This window comes from Vitis vinifera, chromosome 16 (genome assembly GCF_030704535.1).
Source record: "Vitis vinifera cultivar Pinot Noir 40024 chromosome 16, ASM3070453v1".
NCBI classification, from domain to species: Eukaryota; Viridiplantae; Streptophyta; class Magnoliopsida; order Vitales; family Vitaceae; genus Vitis; species Vitis vinifera.
The window spans coordinates 13,650,023-13,658,622 of NC_081820.1; positions in this window are offsets into that span (position 1 = coordinate 13,650,023).

Genomic DNA, 8,600 nt, shown 5'->3' on the forward strand with positions numbered 1-8,600 from the left:
GACATATAAAATAATCAAATTTTTAAATAAGAGTTTTCATATATTAAATAATGTAAATTCATGCACCAAATACATACTTTAATTTCTTTAGTTTCATCTTTGGTGGGAGGATTCCTCATTCTTTCTATTGCACTTCTTTTTCTATCAATATATACATGTGTTGTTTCCTATCAAAAAAAAAAATACATACTTTAATTTCTTGGTGGTAAATGAAGACCAGTTATATAAACTGCTTAACTATTTTTTTTTCCAAATTGGGGGCATTTATACATTTAATTAGTCACACTCTAGCACCTAAAGATAAATTACTTAAAAATAGTTTTGTAATTATTTATTTGATTTGATTTGATTTGATTTATATAAATATTAATAACTATTTATCAAATTCAAAGATTGTAAAGAAGATTAAAACCTTATTTGGGATAGTGTTTAATGGTAAAAGACATAGAAGTAAAAGTAATCACTACCCCAATATGATTGAATTGTAGTTTAAAAACTATATTTTAAAAATGCTTTTTTATGAATAAGAATAATTATGACATTTTTAAGAATTTTTACTAAGTAAAAATTTACTTTACAAATCAATTTGAAGAAAAGCTTGGGTTTCCTTGCTTCTTCGAAACACAAATAAATCATGTTTGGAAGTGTGTAGCCTATGGTTGAAAGTTCTATGGAAACACTGCTAAAAATTGTATTTGATCTTCAAATGCAACTTTTAGCATTTGAAAAGCTCTCCCAAATATGGCTTAAGAATATCTTCTTAATCACTATTTTTAATCAATAAAATATAAATATTTTTAATCCAAATTACATAAGTCTAACATTTTACATGACTAATTCTAAATCTCTAAATTTTTCCAAGATAAAAAGCATTCTCTCAACTTTTGCAAGATAAAATCTATAATCTTTTAAAAATGTAAAATTGCAATGAGGATTATTTTTAAAACATTACTATTAGAAGTTTTTGTATATATCAATGCATTATAGTAAATATATACGTATGTATTTATAATATTATGTTTTCTTATCGCTAGTAAGCATATCGAAGGCTTCTCTATTAGTTTTTCACCAATCAATGCATTATAATTGCATAGCCTTTATGGTAGACAGCTTCCTAGGAAATAATATTATTACTCCCTGAGATATTTTTGTTGATGTGCTCTCTAGGATGCTCTGTTAGATTCCTAGTTGGCTATGTTGTTTTTCATTTTTTATATCATTTTTCTTTTAATTAGTTTTAGGAATAGCTTATCATTCCCTGTATTTTTCTATTTCTTATAAAAAAAACTAAAAAAAAATGTGTGCATACAAAATAGTATATGACATTTATTCGTTACCAACACTAAATTTGCATGGGTACTCAACAAGAATCATTTTCTTATATAGATAACTAGAATATTAAATTTATATCATAAATTTTTCATTATCTTTTTCCTTTTTCTGCCTAATGCTTTGACTTTCTTTTCATGTGAACGTGGTATTAAGCAACATATAGAAGCATTTTAACCCCAACCTTATACCAAACAAAAAAGAAGTATTGAATAGATGTCTACCATGCAATATTAAAATGCAATTTCATAAAGATTACAATAATTTAAAGATAGAAAGTTAGCTATAACAATACCATCCAGGCCAATTTTCAGTCCACGTTTTGGGCTTGTTTGGAGAATTTGGTGTGAATTGGTCACAAGTGTTGATCTGCAAAGAAAAAAATTCAACGTTGTGATCTGAGTTGAAAGTCAAAATTTTCAGCAATCCTTACCAATCAAAAGAGAACAATAAGGAGAAAGAAAAAGGAAAGAGTTCTTTTTTAAAGGGAACATTAGAAAATATATTAATAGCACCTAAGAAAGGAAGCACCCAATACACACAATGTATACAATATGCATTAAAAGGTAAGCTAAAACAAAAAAACAAAAAAAATGCTCTCCTTACATGAAAAGTGAAAACCGTATCTTACACAGAATAAAGAGCTAAAGATAGCTCTTTTGCAATTTGTTATTGTTTTGTTTTCCTACTGATTCTTAACTCCAATAAGAAGCAAACTGTAATTTAACTGCTACTACTTATCACATGTTGCACACATACTGTGAAAGAGTTAGTGGGAGAGAAAGAGGGAGAGAGGGAAGACTTAATATAACAACGGAATAGTGGATTGAGAGAAGATATAAAAAGGAATGATACTGGAAGACAACTAGAGTGATTCTAGAAGTTTTTTCTTTCTTCTCCCAATTTGTTATTTTTTCCTTTCTATTTTCTTTCTTTTTTTCCTTTTGGTTTTTGCAATTACAAACGCATTCTTTAATCTCTCACAATCAATAACCATTTCCCTTCAAATAGTTGCTACCATAACTTAGTAGCCCTACAATTACTGTTGAGGATGTAGGAAAACCCTAAGATGATAGTCCACCATCAAATAGGTGGGCTAGGGATTCGATCTTTTAGGATTTAAGAAGAGGAGCAAGAAATTTTTATTTTTTTATTTTTGATAGGTGGAGCAAGAAATAAAATGTATGTCAATCAGGGAAAGTAAAAATAAAATATAAGAAAATAAGAAAGGGAGAATTATCTTTTGAGGATAGATGGGCCCCCAAATTAACAAAAGATCCATATAACTCTTCAAATTGAGTTGAAGGATATGAAAAAGTAACGGACAAATATACCCTTTAAGAACACATATAAAATATTTTATAAAATTAAGTTAAATAATTTTTTTTCAATAATTTTTTTTTCAAAAATACTAAATTAAATAAAAGTAGTTTTCAAAAATATTAAATTAAATAATTTTTTTTTCAAAAATATTAAATTAAATTTTTTTTTCAAAAATATTAAATTAATTTTTTTTTTCAAAAATATTAAATTAATTTTTTTTTCAAAAATATTAAATTAAATTAAAGTATTTAAAAAAAATATTAAATTAAATTAAAGTATTTAAAAAAATATTAAATTAAATATTTTTTTAAATATTAAATTAAATAAATTTATTTTTAAAAAATATTAAATTAAATAAATTTATTTTAAAAAAATATTAAATTAAATAAAAGTATTTTAAAAAATATTAAATTACATAATGGTATTTTTAAAAAATATTAAATTAAATAAAAATATTTTTTAAAAATATTAATTTTTTTTCTCAAAATCAACAAAGGGCATTTTTGGAAATACTGAAGGATAATATCCTTCAACTCAATTTTCATACTTTCATTGGGTCTTGGGCTCAATTTGAAGAGTTACATGGACCTTTTGTTAATTTGGGGGCCCATCTACCCCCAAAACATAATTCTCCCAATAAGAAATAAAGAAAAAAAATTAGGAAACCTTTAGAGTCTCATTAAGGCCTTCTAGGAGTCTCACATAGAAGAAAAATAATGGAGTCAAACATAATAATGATAATAATAATAATAATAAATCATTCATCTTATTTTACATGAAGCCCCTCCATTCAATAAGGGTCTCTCTAGCCGAAGATGGGAGGACCCAAAACACTCCAAAAAGGGCGAACAAAAACTCCCATAAAGCTCTTGCCTTGGAGCAATGTATAAGAATATGATCAATTGATTCCTCTTCCTCACAGCACAGAAAACATCTGTTAGCAACAACCCACCCCCTCTTTTTAAGCTGATCCATAGTAAGCACCTTACCCCAAGAAGCCTCCCAAGCGAAAAAACTCACTTTGGAAGGCACACTAGGGTTCCATATCAAACCATGAGGGAAAAGACCAGCTCTTCTTGAAGATAGATCATTATAGAGTGATTTAACTGAAAGAATCCCATTCGAAGTCACTTTCCACATCATTCTATCTTCCATAAGAGGACTAAGACTTGCACCTCGGATTGTCAAAAGAAGCCTCTCCACCTCCTCCACCTCCCAATCATTGAAGGGCCTAGAAAATCTAGGACTCCAAGCCCCTTCCACTCCCGAAGTGTCCCAAAACTCCTCTACCCAAGCCTCCTTAGAGGAAGCAAAAGCATACAAGGAGGGAAAAGAATTGCATAAGGCAAGGTTCCCCCACCATATATCTTTCCAAAATTTTGCCCTTCTACCATTCCCCACTTAAAAAGCGACTCAATGCTGCCATGAAAGAAGTAATCTTGATCATTAGTGTAATTTTAATTTTGTTCTGCACTAATCAAACTTCTTCTATGCTCCATTTGGCTGCTGAGAAGGTCAGAAATAAATGTTACAATAGCACTTTCATTCCCACGAAGATCCAAAAACTCTTTTCTTTTCCTTCATCTTCTCAGGAAACCAAACAGAGGATTAGTTTTTTAATAATGAAATTGTATGTGGCAAAACAACTAATTCGTACTGAAACATTTGCAGCAGGAACAATGGCAAATATCCATGAGATTGATCCTACTAATGTCAAGTTATTAAACTAGGAGGTTAATGAGAGCTTGTCAAATTAATTGATGATATGTACTTTAAAGCATATTAAACTTTTGTAAGTTGGTTAATAATTACTGAGTGATGTTTGATTTAAAGGTTCAATGCACCAGATAGCCCTTACAAAGCATTACAATGACTCATTTTTCATTGAAAAATGCAGGGCACTAAAAGTAATTTTTTGTTTTGCACCCTATCCACACTATGAAATGGCAGATTCTCATTTCTGGATGACTGAAACTGAAGATAAAACGTGCTAGAAGGTTGCCATGGTATTGTTTCCTCTTCCCACCGAAGTTGGTGATCTTTGACTTCAGAATTTGAAGACAAGAATTGACAGATCCCCCTTACCCACCAACCAAAGTGAAAGAAGAGAACAGCTTCATCCCACAGGGCAATAATTGAAACACTATTCACTAAGTATCTACTTGGAAATCACATTTTCTCGTCTGCCAAACAGCACGAGTGCTCAAGAGGTCCCCGCCAAGTGGAAGCTAGGAGACCAACTCATTGAGTGTGGGGACCATTGCTCCTATGATCATTGTTGCCTCTCGTCATGCACATTGTCTAAACGGGTAGGCAACAATCCTTGTAGCACAACCTTGGCAGCAGACTTTTATACAGAATGGGCTGCTCCTTTGGTGTCTAGGTGGCAAATAGGTAGACATCCTAAGTACTGATAGTGGAACAATCACATGCAAACCCCTTTAATTTTTCCAAATAGACTTTCCTAGAAAAGGAATCATAGAAATCACAACAAAATTTGAGATGAGATTTCTTGCAACCTAGATGCCCACATGTGGAACAATGAAGAACTTTCTTCCATCGTGACCTCTTATCCAAACAAGGTATAGAATGGTCCATAGGTTTAATAGCACCATTAAACAATATAGTTGGCCCATGGCTATTTCCATATGACCTATCCAGAATCTCACCTTCATCTTTCTTAAATCACTTGATATCACATACTACAGCTCGTGCTAGTTTACCATTGATAGATTCTCTCTCTAACTTTCATTTTCTCCAAATTTCAGGTCAGGCAAGCCACTAAATGTGAACTCTAATACTAAATGATGGTGAATTTAACCAAATTAAGGGACTAAAACAAGTTAGAGTTTCCCCATACATGGTGAAGTCTATGAACAGGAAAAAACTCATTTTCGGATGAAGAGTCTAGGGATAAACGCGAGGGTCAGAAGGTAGTGCAGTTGAAGATGGCCATGCATGGCCAATTATTTTTGCGTGTATTTTACATGCAACATTAAAGTCAATGTCTAGTGATCCTCCTTGCATTTACAATTCTTGTCAATGGTCTTCGGGCATCCAATCACCAAAGCCTCCTAGAGCTTTCTAGCAAGAAGGCAAGCAATTGTGCTTGACTCAACTCCAACAATGACAACAAACCCCATCCAAACCTATATTCTCTAATTGGCTTTTGACCTTATTTCCAAATTACTCCGTTGACCATCAAAAACCTTCTTTCAAGACCCACCAGTCCAATTGGATTGTTCTCTTCCATATTTGGGTTCTCTTAAAGGAATTTCAAAGCATCCAATGTATTTAGGTGATCCAAAGGCCAAACAATGACACTTATATCTTAACCATCAAGAACTACAAGTCGATCATGTGATAGACGGACCAATAAAAATCTTTGAATTCATCAACTAAGTTCTCGACAACATTCGGGGATTGGACTTTGGGGCAAAACCCAATGACAATATCCCTAAAACTGATCACAAATTTTAGCTTCTAAAAGTTATTCCTTTTTTCAAACACCCCTTTGTAACACAAGAATGCTATGCTGATAGTATCTAGGAACAATCATGAATGATTGGCCATAATACTAAAGAGTTCAAATGATTTCCATGCTTCTCCATTCATTGCAGCCTCGGATATGATTGCATTCCATCTTGAACGTGTTTCCTTTTTCATAAACATCAAACAGATTCTTCACTGGACTTATGAATCTATAACCACACACTAAAGCACAACCCTCTTCTCTCAATCACAATAGAGTACAAACTAGACAATCAAAGTAAACCCCAAAGGCATGACCAAAAATAAGGACGCAGATGGAGATACCAAATATGGAGATGGATGATCTCAAAACAGAGTATGACCAAGAGAACAGATAAACAAAAGACTCATTAAATGGAAACCCATTTCATGCTGAAATCAATGGGTTCCGAGACCAGTGGCACATGAAAGATTCAACGCAAATATTGAAACAAGATCAATATTAAATTCTCATTTGCAAGAGCAAACAACATTTTAGACCCAAACCAAAAAGAGAATAACAAAACGGTATCATAGGTTCACCATCAATCAATAGAATACTCAGAATTGTGCAAGAAAGCAAAGCACAGTCATATGAAAATAAGAAAGGTACAAGTTTTCAATGGTGACCACATAGTTCTGAAAGGCGCGCCTAGGCTCGGGGCGGCGCGACGCCACCCTCCGGCGCCTCGCCTGAAGAGAGGCGACGCCCCTTCACGAAGGCGCCGCTTAGGCGCGCAAGGCACTATCCTCCAGCAAGGCGCGAGGCGGTCGCCCGAGTCGCCTCCGACGGCCCGACCAGGTACGCCCCTCCTTCTCCTTCTGCTTCTTCTTCTTCTTCTTCTTCTTCTTCTTCTTCTTCTTCCAGTCGGGTTGCAGAGACCGCAGCAGCCCTAGGTTTTTTTTTAGTTTTTTTTTTTATTTTATGGGCCCAAAACGACGCCGTTTGAGCACTGTGCACTTAAGTGAACAGTGACCAAAACGACGTCGTTTTGGTCACTGTGCACTTAAGTGCACAGTTCTCAAAACGGCGTCGTTTTGGAGCCTGTTCATTTAAGTGAACAGGGACCAAAACAACGTCGTTTTGGACCCTGTTCTTTAAAAAATAAAAACTCCTTCCATCCAGCCCCCTTTTCTGCTCTTTTTCAACCCGAGACCACTGCCATTTTTTGCCCTAGCCTCTTCCGTGCTGGAGAAGTGAAGAAGAAGAAGAAAAAGAAGAAGAAAAATAGGGGGAAAATAGGAGAAAAATAAAGGGGAAATAGTCACGTACCTTCCGGACCTCGGTATTTTTCTTTTTTCTTCACTTTTCTGCATTTTTTTCCATTCTTACCTCATAACTCTCATTGGTAATTTTTTTTTTTTAAATATAAATATTATATTTTGAGTTTTTGACATGAAAATTTAACAAAATAAAAATAAATAAATAAAAAGCACTCATGCATATTTGTTGTTAATGTGACATTTAATAATGTGATATGCATTTTTTTTTCAATTTTTTTTCTTAATTTAATTATAATTATTTTATTGTGGAGTATAGATAATTTGTTTGCAAGATGGATAATGAGAGTGAGACTCAAGTGGACTCTAGTGCAAGTGGAAGAAGAGATCCGGGTGGAAATATGGTCGTTTGGTTAATGAAAAAGATTTGAACACCATCATATGCATTTTTTGTGATAAAGTAACCAAAGGAGGCATCTATAGACACAAACAACATCTTGTTGGTGGATATAGAAATGCTAAAAAGTGTAGAAAATGTCCGGAACATGTTAGAGAAGAAATGGAAGAGTATATGACTTCCAAGAAAAATCAAAAAGAGCAAATGAATATGGGGAGCGAATATGTTAATGAAGATTTGTTTGGTTTGGAAGATGAAGATATTGGTGAGGAGATTAATAGTAGAACGAATATCACCAACATTTCTAGTGGAGGTAGTAACCGAGGAGGAAGTGGTGGTAGGACGTTTTCTTCAAAAAAACCAAGACAAAAAGGTCCTATGGATCATTTTTTCACTCCTAATGCAGAGATGGTTGTTCAAAATCAAAGGAGTGGAAAGATGAATCAAACTACCATCAATGATGCCTACAAAAAGGAAGCAAGAGAAAGAGCTTGCACACTTATCACAAGATGGATGTATGAGGCCGCTATTCCATTTAATGCAGTCACATATCCGAGTTTCCAACCAATGATTGAGGCTATTGGCCAATATGGTGTGGGTATGAAGGGACCAACTTTTCATGAGGTAAGAGTTACTAACCTTAAGAAAGAATTGGCTCTCACAAAAGATTTGATGAAAGATCATATGGTGGAATGGGGGAAAAATGGATGTTCACTTATGTCGGATGGATGGACCGATAGGAAAGAGAGAACTTTGGTGAACTTTTTGGTTAATTGTTCAAAGGGAACCATGTTCATGCAATCCATTGATGCTTCTTCAA